The sequence below is a fragment of the Ooceraea biroi genome, chromosome 4 (genome assembly GCF_003672135.1).
Source record: "Ooceraea biroi isolate clonal line C1 chromosome 4, Obir_v5.4, whole genome shotgun sequence".
In the NCBI taxonomy this organism is placed as follows: Eukaryota; Metazoa; Arthropoda; class Insecta; order Hymenoptera; family Formicidae; genus Ooceraea; species Ooceraea biroi.
The window spans coordinates 14,298,097-14,312,272 of NC_039509.1; the positions used below are offsets into that span (position 1 = coordinate 14,298,097).

The 14,176-nt window shown below is 38.9% G+C and overlaps 1 protein-coding gene across 1 annotated transcript in view; it reads left to right on the forward strand.

The window, feature by feature from the left end:
* Nucleotides 1–4,233: 4,233 nt before the first annotated feature.
* The window catches only part of LOC105283841 (agrin), a 360,457-nt gene continuing 350,514 nt past the window's right edge, over nucleotides 4,234–14,176 (forward strand). The window contains exon 1 of the mRNA XM_026968792.1: nucleotides 4,234–4,368. The gene's annotated coding sequence lies outside the window, so the exon portion shown is untranslated. The remainder of the gene's footprint in view (nucleotides 4,369–14,176) is intronic.

The following is a 14,176-nucleotide window of genomic DNA, read 5'->3' on the forward strand; positions in this document are numbered from 1 at the left end:
TGATAACCGTGTCGATATATTTAGTCAATGATTTGCTGGAAGCATTAGATACGTAATTAGATTACTCGCACGGTTGCAGTCAACGCACCACAATTTCTTCTCCGCTCTAAAAAAAAATTATGACAAACATAATTGTGAAAATGGAAACAATATACAATGAAAAAATGCTATAAAGTGTTATTATGCGAAGAGATATAAAAGTAGATACCGATGGAGAACGCTGCAGGTCAGGCTGAAGTATTATAAATAGTTAAAGAGAATTAAGCCGTAACCGCAGGAAATGGGTCATTTGATTCGATTCGACCCTTAAATGCAAAATCTACGTAATGCAAATGCGAACTGTCGGTTAGTGGTGGAGTCAATCGGATCGGGAAAATTAACGAAACAGGTCGATCAGCGGGGGCAGAGTGGCGCGAGAACCGGCTTTGTGGGTGAACCAGGGGGGAGGGGGGTGGAAAATCACATTCCAAAATATCTACTCCGGTGCATCGTCTCTCTGCAAGCGTCTGTCCATCATGGTACGGGACGAACCACGAACGCGCGATCATCTCGAGGAATCTCGATTCCGACACGCGGCGAGACGTGCCTCCAAAGTTCACCGGAAGTGGTTTCGGAGAGGGTGATTGATTTCCCACATCGAATCGTCGACGCACACCGCCAGACGAGCCGGATTTAAGAGGAGACGGGATGGTCCGAGATCGAGATTCTGCGGGTTGCGGAAAATCGTTGACTTCGTTGAGAACAATCCGATTGATTAATCGATAATGACTTATTGTTACCATCAGGGTAACCTAAGATAACGTGAAAAATTGTTTACTGTATAATTCCGGAATTAATAAATGCATAATAGAGTATATTTAAATTATTGTTTGGTAACGAGTATAACTTGTAGTTCTCATGGAGTTCGTGAAATGTAGGTTGCAGAAATTTCTATGCACGATGAAATCTCATTAGAACATCTATTGTTCAACATAAGGCTGTTGTTTTGAGATTGTATCGAGCTACGCATGTGATGTAAATGTATTGATCGACAATATAATTCAATATATAGAGAAACTGAAAATTTTTGTTTCTCCATCAGTACGCACATCAATTCTCTAATGGAATTTATTTCTCGCAAATATAGCAACAGCTGGAAATTATAGAATATTTAGCTATTATTATCACTTAATTATTTGAATGATTATAATTTCTAAATATAAATAGTATAACGTGTGTGTGATACTTTTGTACTAAAATAGAAATCATTACTTATTATATCTTTCTAGCTTTACGAGAAGAAAATAATTTATTTAAATCATTGATTATATATAAATATTACTAATTTGTTTACAATACCACCAACGTGCCGTATATTTTTAACCGACTATTTTTTACGTTTACCTTCCTCTTTTTAAAAATATTTTTAAAAAAGAATAATCTGGAATATTAATTCATTATTCATAATCATAATGCATTTAATTTAATTATGAAGATGGTCTTTTTAATCATTTTATGAACTATAATTAAAATAAAAATAAGAAAAGAATGGCAAAGTCGATAACGATATTTATTTATTTTAATTCCATTGTTTGTTGCTATCATTTTATTCTATTTTCTTCGCAATCCTAGTATTATTAGAAGTAGTATTCTTTGACTGTCTTGTCGCTAGAAATAATATTATACTGACTGTCGAACTCAATTACTTTATATTCTTAATATTCTATATTTCCTGTTTTTCAAAGAAAAAGATTTAAAATAGCAATTTTATAAATAAAATATCAATTTCAAAACAGGAAATATAGAATACTAAATCGGGTAAAGTAATTGAGTTCGACAAGCTAGTATAATATAATTTCTAGTGACGTAAAAGTCAAAGAACACTATTTCTAATAATATCAGAATTGAGAAACAAATGCAATAAAATGACAGTAATTAAATTCAAGTAATAGAATTACCATAAATAAATATAATTACCATCTTTTTCCAATTTTTACTTTAAGTATATAAATCATATAAAACCGATTTCACTTCTAAACGTAGTATCGATAGTATCAATATATACCATTATATAAAAGAAGAAGTTTTAAATTCAATTAGTTCTGCATGCCATGCTGAGGATATTTATAGTCTATTTATACGTAAATCTGTTAAATAGTTCTGCAAATCAAATCAGATCCTAAAATGGATAAAAGCGAGCAAGCGTGAGCGCAACGATATTAAATCGACAATTTTCGACTGAAATATTTTTCACATCTTATAACTTTTCTTATCAGTATTTTTCGTTAACATATATGATTCATTTATCACTCTCAATTTAATGAAAAACTCTTCACGTGCATCATGCTTCACTCAAGCATCGCAAAACGCACTACGACTAAGAGACAGTATCGATCAAGAGACGAATGTCGCCAGCTGCAATAATTCTTCGATTAAGAAAACGCCATCCATCCATAAATTAATTCATCGAGTAACGTCCGGATATCAATTCTTTCACGCGCATCGCGCCTCGACCGCGCACTGCGTAACGAAAGAGCGCCGAGTGGCGGGTACCGAGTGCAACGAGTGCTTCCGTCGGCCGATTCACCTGGCGCAAGCGCACCGCTCTCGCCGTCCCACCCTCTGCGCCCGCGAACCATCCCCTGTCCCCAAGGGAGAGCCGACGGAGACGGCGGACTCGTTCGACGAAGACGAGTCGAGTTTCGGGTGTGGGGTCGACTGACAGCCGAACCGTACTTCAGTCGGCCGGCGAACTCGCGTGCCGAGCCTTCGCGTCCGCTGATGTTACTCTCTCCCTCTTTCTCTTTTCTCTCTTTCTTTCTCTCTCTTCCTCGTCATCGGCCCTTCGTACATCCGGTTGCTCGCGACGTGACGCGCACGACAGCCCCCGCGCCGAAAACGTCCGGTTTTCCGTTGTTCCCGATCAGGTCGTTCATCCGGTCCTCATTGCGATCTCGCCCGCGAGCTGCTGTTGGTGTTCGCGAGCCGGGAGATGATCCGTCCTGAAGAGAAGCGGATCGTGGATCGTGATAGAGAGCGAGTAGGAGGTAGTTCTGCTTGTGCGAAAGAATAATCGTTGCTCGCGCGATGTGAACGCTCGACGAGGATCCTCGCGGTCGGCTGACCTGAACTCGGAACTGACTCGCTGGGTGGATAGTGCTTCGTAGTGGGATCTCTCGAGAAAGTGAGTGTGCAGTGTGCGCGATGTCCGGTTCGTCGGGTGGTACTCGAAAACACCTCCGAGAATCCGGCCGGTGGACGTAGTCGAGCGTAGTCGAGCGCGTGTCGACGTTCATGATTCCGCGAGGCTTCACCGAAACTGCGAGCACCGGTGATCCAGGTAATACTGGAACCGCGCATCAGAAGTCATCAAGACTCGAGAGATATCGAATCGGAGAAACCTGTCCCGATTTCTTGGACGATGCCGATTGTCCAAGAATAAGATATTGATAATTTAGAAACACCATGTACCTTCATCAGGATTCATTAGGTAGCAGCAACAATGAATCCTTAGAACTGAGATCTCTGATGGTAAACCTCCGCGAGCGTGCTGTTTGTGAAGCATATCAGTAGCCTAAGAAGCACAGGAAATTCTTCGTTCACCAGGCTTCATCACGTGCAAAATTAGCACGAGCCTGGTTAGCAAACCCGGAACATTGCGTGTGTGATAAATCGTCCGTCGTACATATCAATGACTTGACAGATAGCGAAAGAACGCATCGTAACCCATCGAGATTCGTGAAATGTCACATCAATGAAATTTTTCTCGCACAATCGTTCTGATGAATCGCTCGGGGACATATCAATGAACTGAGGAGTACTGGGAGAATCATAAATTTAGGAGAAATCCGTGAAACCTTCTCGAGGATACCGCGCGCGCGACGAAAGGCAACATATCTGCAACGTATCCGCGAATCGCTCTTTACAAGCGAACAACGTATCACCTACGCCGTGAGAGAAACACGATATATCGCCGCGCGAGTCTCGCGAGCTTTACGAGCGCGGGATCGATAGCCGGCCTGCGATAGCCGTCGTTTTCCAGCGACCTGCATTGTTTCACTGGCTGGAAAAATGCATTTCCCGGCTCGCTCGCGGCGCCGTGCCGCGACCCCGCGCGATAAGTAAGTAGTAGAAACGGACGTTGGTCCGCCGGTCCGTTTGACCGCGATGAGACTTGATAAGTACCGACAAGATTCGTACTTTTGATAACGGTACACGTACACGGTGTGGTTCCTTGTTGTACTGCATTGCAAGGAAGTGCTATCGATCGGAATCCAATCTTTGCCTCGAGTGGAGTGAGAGACGTTCGGGAACGAGACTGCGGCGGAGATCGGAGCTCGTTAATTAAAGGCCAGCGGGAGTCGAGATGAGGAAAGAGTGAACCAGCAGGTAAATATTTTTCGAAGCCATGCAGCGAGATCGCAATTTCGCGTTGCACCATTTTTCTTCACCTCCGTCGTGATGATGGAAGAGAATGGAAGTTCTTCCGGAAGGGGCAAGAAATTATTCTATGTCTAGTTCAGGGAGGAGAGGGAAAGTGTCATTTTCGGATGACGAAGAGGAAAGTTAATGCCGTATTGTCTCTCGTTTGTATCGTGTCGTTGGCTGTTCTACATGCCGATCGTACGAAATTTCTCTGTACTGGTTCGTGCGAAGGATGCTCCAGGCAAGACGATTCGCAAGGGTGGAAAGAGAACGGGAGGAGGTGGGCGAAGGTGGGAAATCCCCTTTCGTTCTGTTCCGCGTACGAATTTCCGGCGACGTACGTTTACGGCTTCCGCGATCGTTTCGCTTCACACGAAATTGGATTATCGATCTACCGTAATAGTCCTTCAGCACCTTCTCTTCGAGGGACAAGGACAACGTGCTCAGGATTATCCTTTCGATTATGTTTCCACCCAGTTCGCGAAATATGACGCGAAAGAATTAATTTTCGCGGCGAAAATAGACATGAGTCTTGTTAAGCGTGTTTAATCATATCTTTACCGAAACAAAACGTTGCTCTGCATGCTTCTAAAAATGTATGGTGAATCCTATTTTGTTCATTGCTCAGACTTTAAATAATATTTTATGTATTAGTAGTATTCCAAACTCTTAATGCATAATTAATTGTTACCTATATTCCCAATTTGTTGCTGCTAAATTTATCAGTTTATAATGCTCGAGATCGAGCATGTAACAAAAAATTTGCGCAAGAAGCAGCGTCCATACTCGTGTCAGATGACACTTGCTTGCTACATTTTCCGCGGACGTGCAATAAATAGCGTTTCGCTGATTGCCCGTTCTCTCGGAACGCGATTCCACCAATAATACCGTGACACAAATAATACCGCCGCTATCGCTCGAAAAATGGAATACAAATCGCCGGGATTTAGGAGCACCCAGTATCGTGTCGAATTTATGAGCCGCGCGGAATGTTTTTGTGCTCGCGTTAAAGAGCGTATGAAATTGACGACCGGTCGATTTTATTAGTCCGGACGCTGCGAATTTTCGATTCTACGCACGCCGTTGGTACACTCCTGATTCCATATCTCCCGCTTTTATCTCTCCTCGCTTGTTTTTTCTTTTTTATATCGACACGATTGACTGACGGAGTGACATTCGACTGCGGGTCACGAACGGTAATAGACGTGATCAGGATTTTACGGTCAGTAGTGATAACCGGCAACCTTTCGTGCCGCACCACACGGTGGCCTATAAAAAAAAGAACGGAGGCCAAGGTCGATCTTACAGCCTCGAGTTTGACACAATCGTCGAGATTCTTACCATGAGTTTTTATAGTGAATTATCAGTACGATCAAACTGTGTTATGACGATTATGACGAAAGACCGTTCCTGAATATTGCAAGCAGTGATTCACCAACGTTTAGGAAATATCGATCAATACATGAGAATTCATGCCGAGGGTTGAATGTTTCTATGGACTATTTTTTCATGACGCAGTGTCATTAATTGCTAAATGTGAATAGCGAAATTTCAGTAACGTGATACGATTTATACACGTAAATCGTAATTTGCTCTCGATTTTTCATTTCAGTTTTATTTACGACTGCATAACTCATGTATTCCGTGTCCGTGTTAAATAATAAAACATGATAGCAATTACTTCGAGCAACAATTTCGACACCGGTTTCGAAAATACTATAGAGGGATATAATTGTGTAAGACGTACTGTTCCTCGCTTTGCATTCACAACAATTGAATATTAATATCGTAATTATAGGTTAGTTTAAAATAATGATATATAATATATTTAATTATTATAAATATAAGACATGTATATATTTCGAGTGGATACACTTGGATTCGCGCTCATCTTGCTCTATCGCTTGGTGCTTTCGAGCCGCCAAATATTTTCCACATAATTAAGTTCTTCATTTTATTTTGAAACCTATTTGTACCCGTTACTCAATGATATTGCATCTCACGTTGCATACGACGATTTCAGCTTCCGGCGTTAAACAAAACTGCGCGTTTTAATGGGTTATCGATAATTGCAAATTTAACGCGTAATTTGGCAAAGAGCGAAACACTGGTGTTAATTCGGCGGGACGTCACTTGGTTTGCGTCGACGTGGAAGTAACGCGATCGATGATAAACGTGAGGCTCCACATCGAAATCCCAGCGAAAGGCTTGTAGTAGAAGGTGGTGACGGTGGGAGGAGAGGAAAGCCCGCGGCAGCTATCTCGTCGCAATTTCGTACATTACCGGTCTTAATCGCGGGAAAGTTTACCCGGAAGCTTCCACGTTGCAGCTTAAGTTCGCGCGATATCGACCGGATCGATTGGCACGCCACGTTGTTGTAACGATGACGCCTGGGAGATAAAGTCCCGATTGGCCGGAGAAACTCTGAGCGAACTGTAATGAGGCTCGTCGGGGATTACTCGGCAAATCATTATCTTGATCGCGCGATCCTTTGACCTTCCCACTTGTCCCTTCTCTCCGCCGCTTTTGAACTCGAGTCAACCACTTACAATGATGCTGATCGAAGCCCGCTTTTATTATGAGGTTGGTCCCAAAATCATGTGCTATTAAGATTGATAAGAGATAGTATAGCGCTTTTTGTGTTACCCTGGTATTATATTGCCTATGTAATCCCGAATTATCGCTACACATTAATGAATCCGATTATTGGCGGTTCCTTAATTACTTTGAAATCGATTTGTCTTTTGCGAAAAAATATCAAACTATTATATATGAGCATCGAATTAATTCTAATATTAGAAAGTTGAATTAATTCTTCATAAGAGATATATTCCATATATATTTTATATATATACTATGAATTATAGAGCGATTATAATACATATAAATATTAAGTCATTGATTGATTGGGAACTTGTATATTTCTGCGAAATTATATATACAATGCTTTAGGAATACAAAGTACAAAAGTACGACAAGACAGCGCATAATTTAAAGACATGAAAAACTTAAGCCGGCATACATTCGCGACTGTGAAATCAATATTGCTAGGCGCCAGTAGCAAAAAACATTTTATAACACTTAAATTACAGCAGAAATTACCCACTTTCGTGCCGCTTATCTCTTGAAGTACTACGTTAATGCATACGCGGGTTGCTATTTTTCTTCTTGTTGTTGTCAAGTAAAGTATCAACTATATGGACTATGTAATATGGAGTATATAATATGCAAAAGGATGCATTTTATTAATCTCGGCAATATTAAATGTCATTATTAAACATTCGTATTCCTGTAATGTTCCGCTGCTTCTATTTGCTTTTTTAGTCGTAAACGATTTTAATCCGTTCTACGGTAATTAAGCAACTTCGATCGATCAAAAGGCGCGTTTAATTAAATATTTAATATTCCATTAATATTATATTAGAGAGCATGGCGCTTTATTTTTTACACGCCTCTCGTTTGAGCACTGTTCAGCAATATTCCTACAGTAATTATTTTTAATCATATATGCTTCCTATAAATATCTTCTGCATTCGGATTTCTATTTTATCTTCAATTTTAGTATCAATTTCAATAAGTTTTCTTCACATAACGTGTAAGGAATAATGCTTTTTACTTTCAACATTCACGTGATTTCCATTGCATATATTTGATCATCACATTGGCGCTATTTTCTTAAATAAATATTTCCGCTATTATATATTAGACTTTTTTCATCTAAGTGTAAAATTATCTGCTATGGCGATCTTATTTTATGGTACGTTTATTTTTTCAAATTGCTTGTTGAGCTTTGGAAACGCGACAAAAGCGAGTGTTCTTCGAGTTGTGTTTACGACTGCAAAGTTCTAAGTACAGTCCAGCAGAATTATTCGGACCAAGAAACCGGAACCAAGTTAGTACTCCGACGTTACTTGTTAACGGCAACTCGTAACTTCGGACAATTATTCAGTGGTGTAATTGGTCCGCCTGAGATCCTCGGATCATGTAATTCCTGTAACTAAGAAATAGTCCTGAAGTGGATTGTTTTTGATCTGGGATTCTCATACGGGCTACACTTATAATTAGACAGCATAGTAATGCTATTCCAATATTTGCAAGAAATTTACATAATTACAAAAATTTATCTAATGTCTTTATTACATAAGAGTATTCATTTCAGTCTCATAGAGAGTTTCCCATTTTTAAAATACGAATCTAGAAAATTTCTTTATTAATTAATTCAATTTATTTCTCTTCCAACGTGATTTATTTTATTCCACAATAATTTTATACAGAAATGCTATGAAAAAAAATTAGAATATTTTTGACAAGACATTACAATGCTATCTCAATTTGCGCAATATCATAACGTCATCGTGCATTGATACAAGAGAGATTGGCATATATTTCGTTAACATCCGCTAATTAGTCCATTTCTGGATAGGCGTTTCGAACTGACTATTCCTGGCTGTAAATGAAAATTGTCATCTCCATTAATCACTGTTTGCCCGTCGCATCGATTGTCTGAGCGTGAATGTGATTGTCATATCTCTTGAAAGCGATGTAAATATCAAATGGCTCTGACAATACGTGAGAAAATTCAAGCTATCAATCTCTGATTAGCACCCCTACAATAATTGGGAAAGCTTTGCATAAACGCTCATTTTATCATTATACAGCTGTAGCAGATTCGACAAAATATGAGAGAGGAATATTACAATGCAAAATATGAGAAAGGGAGAGATACCACAATATGTTCAAATATCCAATATTATTCTTTTATTTGTATTATAAAAACTGAATATTTAATAACCGATGTACCAGATTGATAATCAAAGAGATTTCGTATTTTATTTTACAGTGTCATACAGCAACATTCGACTGTACAAATACTTGAATTCTAGCAGTATATTTTTTCAGTACAATAAAGGCGTATGCAAATACTGCAGAAAATACAGGATGCAACGTAGACGCATCGATATTTTTGACTGATTTTTTGCCGCCTAAGGCAATTTTCCGTAATCGTAAAAAGGTTTTATTACTTTTAAAATATATCGGCATAGCTATAAACGCTTATTTAATTTATAGATAACAATCGATTAAATTGTATCTTTTCTCCGCAAAAAATCAGTCTACGACAAATGTATATGATTTATTTTTTCTTTTTACTCTTTACTACTTGTTTTATCACAGTTGATAGAATTGGCACGTCTTATAGATTTATTTTGCTATCACCAGTGTTAAAGAATAACGTTCGGTTAATACACGCTATTAACTCAGCAATCAGTCAGGACGAGTGCGATCTCTCTCGGAGAGATGTGTTTAATTTAGCTGCACTCCTGAAGCTGCAGCGAGGATCCTCGACAATCACGCCCGATCATAAACCCGAGTAAGCCTTGCAGAATTTAATTAGGACTACTTTCTCTCTGCTCATCTTGTAACTACCTTGTAAGCGCTGGCGAGTAATTTTATTCAAGAATTCCACCATTCTTTTTCAAGTATCCAGACATGCGTTTATTTTATCGTCGGCGAGATAAGCAAGTTGGGCAGTTCGGAGAAGATTCCTGCGGAAAGTTTATTAATCGCTAGTAGAATAACGGACACTTATTCATTCTCATGTGTGATTAATAAATACTAGATATCTCGAATCTATTGTTACTCTTACATTTCCGGTCATTGATACTCTACAAACCTCTAAATTTTAACATATTTGTTTTTATATTTTGTATAAAGTATATTTCTTGCAAAACGAAGAGAAGAGTTTTTTTCTCACTTTCAATCTTGTAGAGTATTTAAAGAATATAAGCGATTTATGTCATTAACGATCGTTTTATAAATATTGCAAAATTTTGGACGAATTGAAAATCTAATTTATTTAATTATCATTTCGCATACAGAACCGACGATTCGAGAAGATTGGAGATTTCGCGGAATTTGGCTTCAGTTCCCTTAGATACGACTTGTAACTCGTCATCACTTTTACGTAGAAACATGGTTGACAAAGATGCAATGAAAATCTCGAAGAGAGATAGGAGCATTAAGGGAAAAGAGAACGGGAGTTTAGTCGCGTGACTGTCAGTTCTTTTATGAGAAAATGCATGGATTACGGCTCGTAAGAAATACAAATTGTCTTAGATAAGGCCGCGTCGCTCTCTGATCGTTCTGATTAATGTTCGGCTTCCTAGATACACGACAGTGTAGTCTGTACGTGAGCATGAACATGCAGCCGATTTAGAAGCGCTTTGGGTGCGATTACGAGCCGGCGAGTTAATACTCTAAAGCTGCAATTTTACGCGGCAGGTTGATGATTTTTCTGAAGCTAAAGTGTATCCGGCTACATAAAAAATGCATAGAAAGTTTAAATATATTTTTCCGAAATTAATACTTCGTATACTTCCCACAATATATAGGTATATCATAAAAGTAATTGCGACTTTGTATATATTTTAAAATATTGAGAGATATTTTTAAAAACATAAAAGCAGACTTTGCATTGTTATTACAGTCGTTTATCTCTATTAACTCTATTAATAACTGATATTTAAGCAAAGTGGAATTAAGGGTAAAAACTAAAACGCTACTTAATTCTTAAGAGAATTATAATACATGTACATTTGCTCAAACTTCTTGAGATCGACATTTACTAGTAGCATAATGTCCAGAGAGCATCTTCATTACAGCTTATGAGAATATCTAACGTTAAATGTATCTCGATGTCTGTTAATCGAATTTATAATAACATGCATCCGTAAATACAATAATGTTCAGCGAGATTCGAGGAGTACGTATCAGTACGTGGGAAAATGTTGTGTTTGCTCCGCCTGATCAAATAGACGCGCGTGTCTGGCGAATAGTCCGACCCATTCATCGTCTCTGCCTACATCTCATCCTCTCGTGTGAATGCAACCCACGCAGAATGTGACACGATTAAAAAAGCAGACGATAAAGAAAGTAATCGAGATTTTCTTGGAGTTCGTCCGTCTTCGACCTAGTACTATTTTGTCTCGTTCAGAATCCATAAATTGGCTTGTTGATTTTTCTTAGCTGGTAATTTTTTTTATTATATTAATATATATCATGCTAATTATTAAAATAAATATTTCTTTGTTTCTTACGCGGTTTCCTACAATTTATACCGTATTACTTTATTTGGAATCTCTAAATCGTATTTGTGAGCTTATTTGGATGTAACATCTTACTTCTAAAATCTTTTTTTTAATTTCCTTGTTAGCTGTGATAAAAGATAGTTGAGTAAAAGTTGAAAAGTATTATATCTTGCAACAATTAAGACTTTTGTGTTTAATATTTAGCGGTTACTGGGACGCGACAATTATGGCGCATGTCACGTGAAAACCTCGAATGCACATGAAATTTGCACGGACACATGCACGTGTCTCGTGCCGTCGCGCTATTAACCTTTTGGGGCCAAGACTCCGGCATTTTGACCCGACATCCCGGCCCGGCTCACACCGATATTTCGCGCGTGCACATGGCGAAGTCAAGTATTTGCAGATCACATTCTTCTTTTGCGCCTCGCTCTATTGATACGCTGATAGTTTTAGTAAATGATACATCTCGCGATTAAGAGCATCATCTCCATATTGCGAAAAGAATTGTTTTCAAACTAACAAAGGAATCGAGATTTTAACCTGTCGTTCGTCTCGTATAGTGATAACATTGTAATTGGCGCAATTGGTTTTGATTTGCTATGGCATATCATATAATTTATCAGCGCGTCGGTAAAGTACACTTCCTGTAGTTGCGATCGCTTTATTATCTTGCGATTACGCGAGCAGAACTGCATTTGCATTCATTATCTCGGCTAACCGCGGAATGGAGTCATGCCTCAGGTTCAACCCTGTCGTTGATGTATCCAACCCGGCATTAAAGGGTAATACCATCGACGCTTTTCCTGTTTCGCTAATCCGCCCATCCCCACGCCGCAGGCGAGCAGGCATCTCTCGCTTTGCAAGGCGCGTCTCGTGTACTTCAGAATTATCTCAACTACATTAAAATTGGAAAATACGATTTGGCTATAACGCGGCAAGTTAAAGTTAATTTTTCAAACTCGATTTATTAGGGCTTAATTTGCACCGATATAAATTCCTGACACGACATTTTAGTTTCAGAAATTATAGCGATATTATTTTCGCATGATATACCTCTTTGATAATTTGATATTATGGGTGAAAATCTGGATTTTATATGGAAAAAACACAATTTTAAGTAAACTGATGAAGAGAAATATGATGTATTTGCCGGATATCAGAAAAACGATACGTTATTGAAGCATGTATAGTTTATAAGACATAACATAGGAATTTACATTTACATTGTTTTTTTTTTATTTTCCTTGAATACATCTAAATATTTGTTTCATATTTAGTTGCTTGAAATATTTACTTTTCTTTAGATATATCTACAATATCGTGGACTGTAATTAACTATAAATATTATACAAATGTTGTTTTTCATGTTTTTTCTAATAATTTCATTTAATCACAAATTATATCAGTACCACGCGTGTTTTATTGTTAAAAATTCATGCATAAAACCATTTTTATTTTTAAATAAAATTTAATTTTAAAATTAAATTTAAGTAAATAAATTTAAGTTAAAAAATATATATATATAGAAGAGATAGAATAATTTTTAATAATTAATAGCGTATCCTGTGTATCAAAGGGCGCATCCGTAAATATGAAGGTAAAATGTCGCTTTAGTCAGCTAACATCAGCAATGAAATATTGCCAATTATAATCGAATTGCAGTTTCCGTGCGTAAGTCTCTCGCATCGTTGCACCATGGTCGTATGAAATAAATTATCTTTTTTTTCACTGCACGCAATTTCAGTTTTTTTTCCCGCGCGAGCGTTCCCGCGAGCACACTAACTTCGCGGAGCGGCCGGAGCGGCAATTTTTCAACGAGCGAAATGAGCCGCACGCCGGCAGTTTATTACGGTTGTAGCGTGATTTCGAAACTGCCGCATCGATGACGGTGAACGGCGGCGCGAATTTCCGGTAGGTTAAAGTACCGTGAAAAGAGATGGTAAAGTCAGAAGAGCGCACGCAAATGCGTTAAGCGCGCCCGGAAAATTATTCCCCGGAAATATCCAAACGCGTTCGCGTAGTTCGCAGGGGAAACAAATCTGAAACCCGGAAAATATTATGACAAAGATAACGTCGTGAAATATATGAGGATAATTTGGAATAATGAATTTCGAGAGATCGTGTTCTATTTTAACCGACGAGGTCAGAGATTGTAATTTTTTTGGCTGTTGCACGTTCTCGTCACTACAGCTAACGACATTTCAGAAAAAAATTTTAGTTCCATTCCGGTGACACGTTGGACAAAGGAATTTTCGGTACATTGTGACACACTCTCCTAATATCGACATTGTAATCTTTCGCGGGCTTTGTACGTCCACTGGCGGCGCCGAGGGCCATCAGAAAAATTTCATACCTCTCGCGCTATGTGCGTGTGAATATTTCACGAGATTCCCGACTTTACCATCGGTTTCATGGGCCGCCGTCGGGCCCGAAAATAGTGCCCGTCGCTCGGAAGGGTATTGTCGACGAAACGACCGAGCCGGTCACTCGAGGAGCCCTTTTATATCCCGTCGAACGACCGACGGTGAAACCAGAAGAAGAGAGCCGATCGAGAAGCAGCCGTTGCGGACTCCTACCTCATGGTCGAGCCAATCTTCGTCCTTTCGGGACGGCGCAAAGGGGGAGGTTGTCGGGATGAAGGCAAAGAGGGTGGGATGCTGCGGAACCAGGAACAGGAAGGAGAT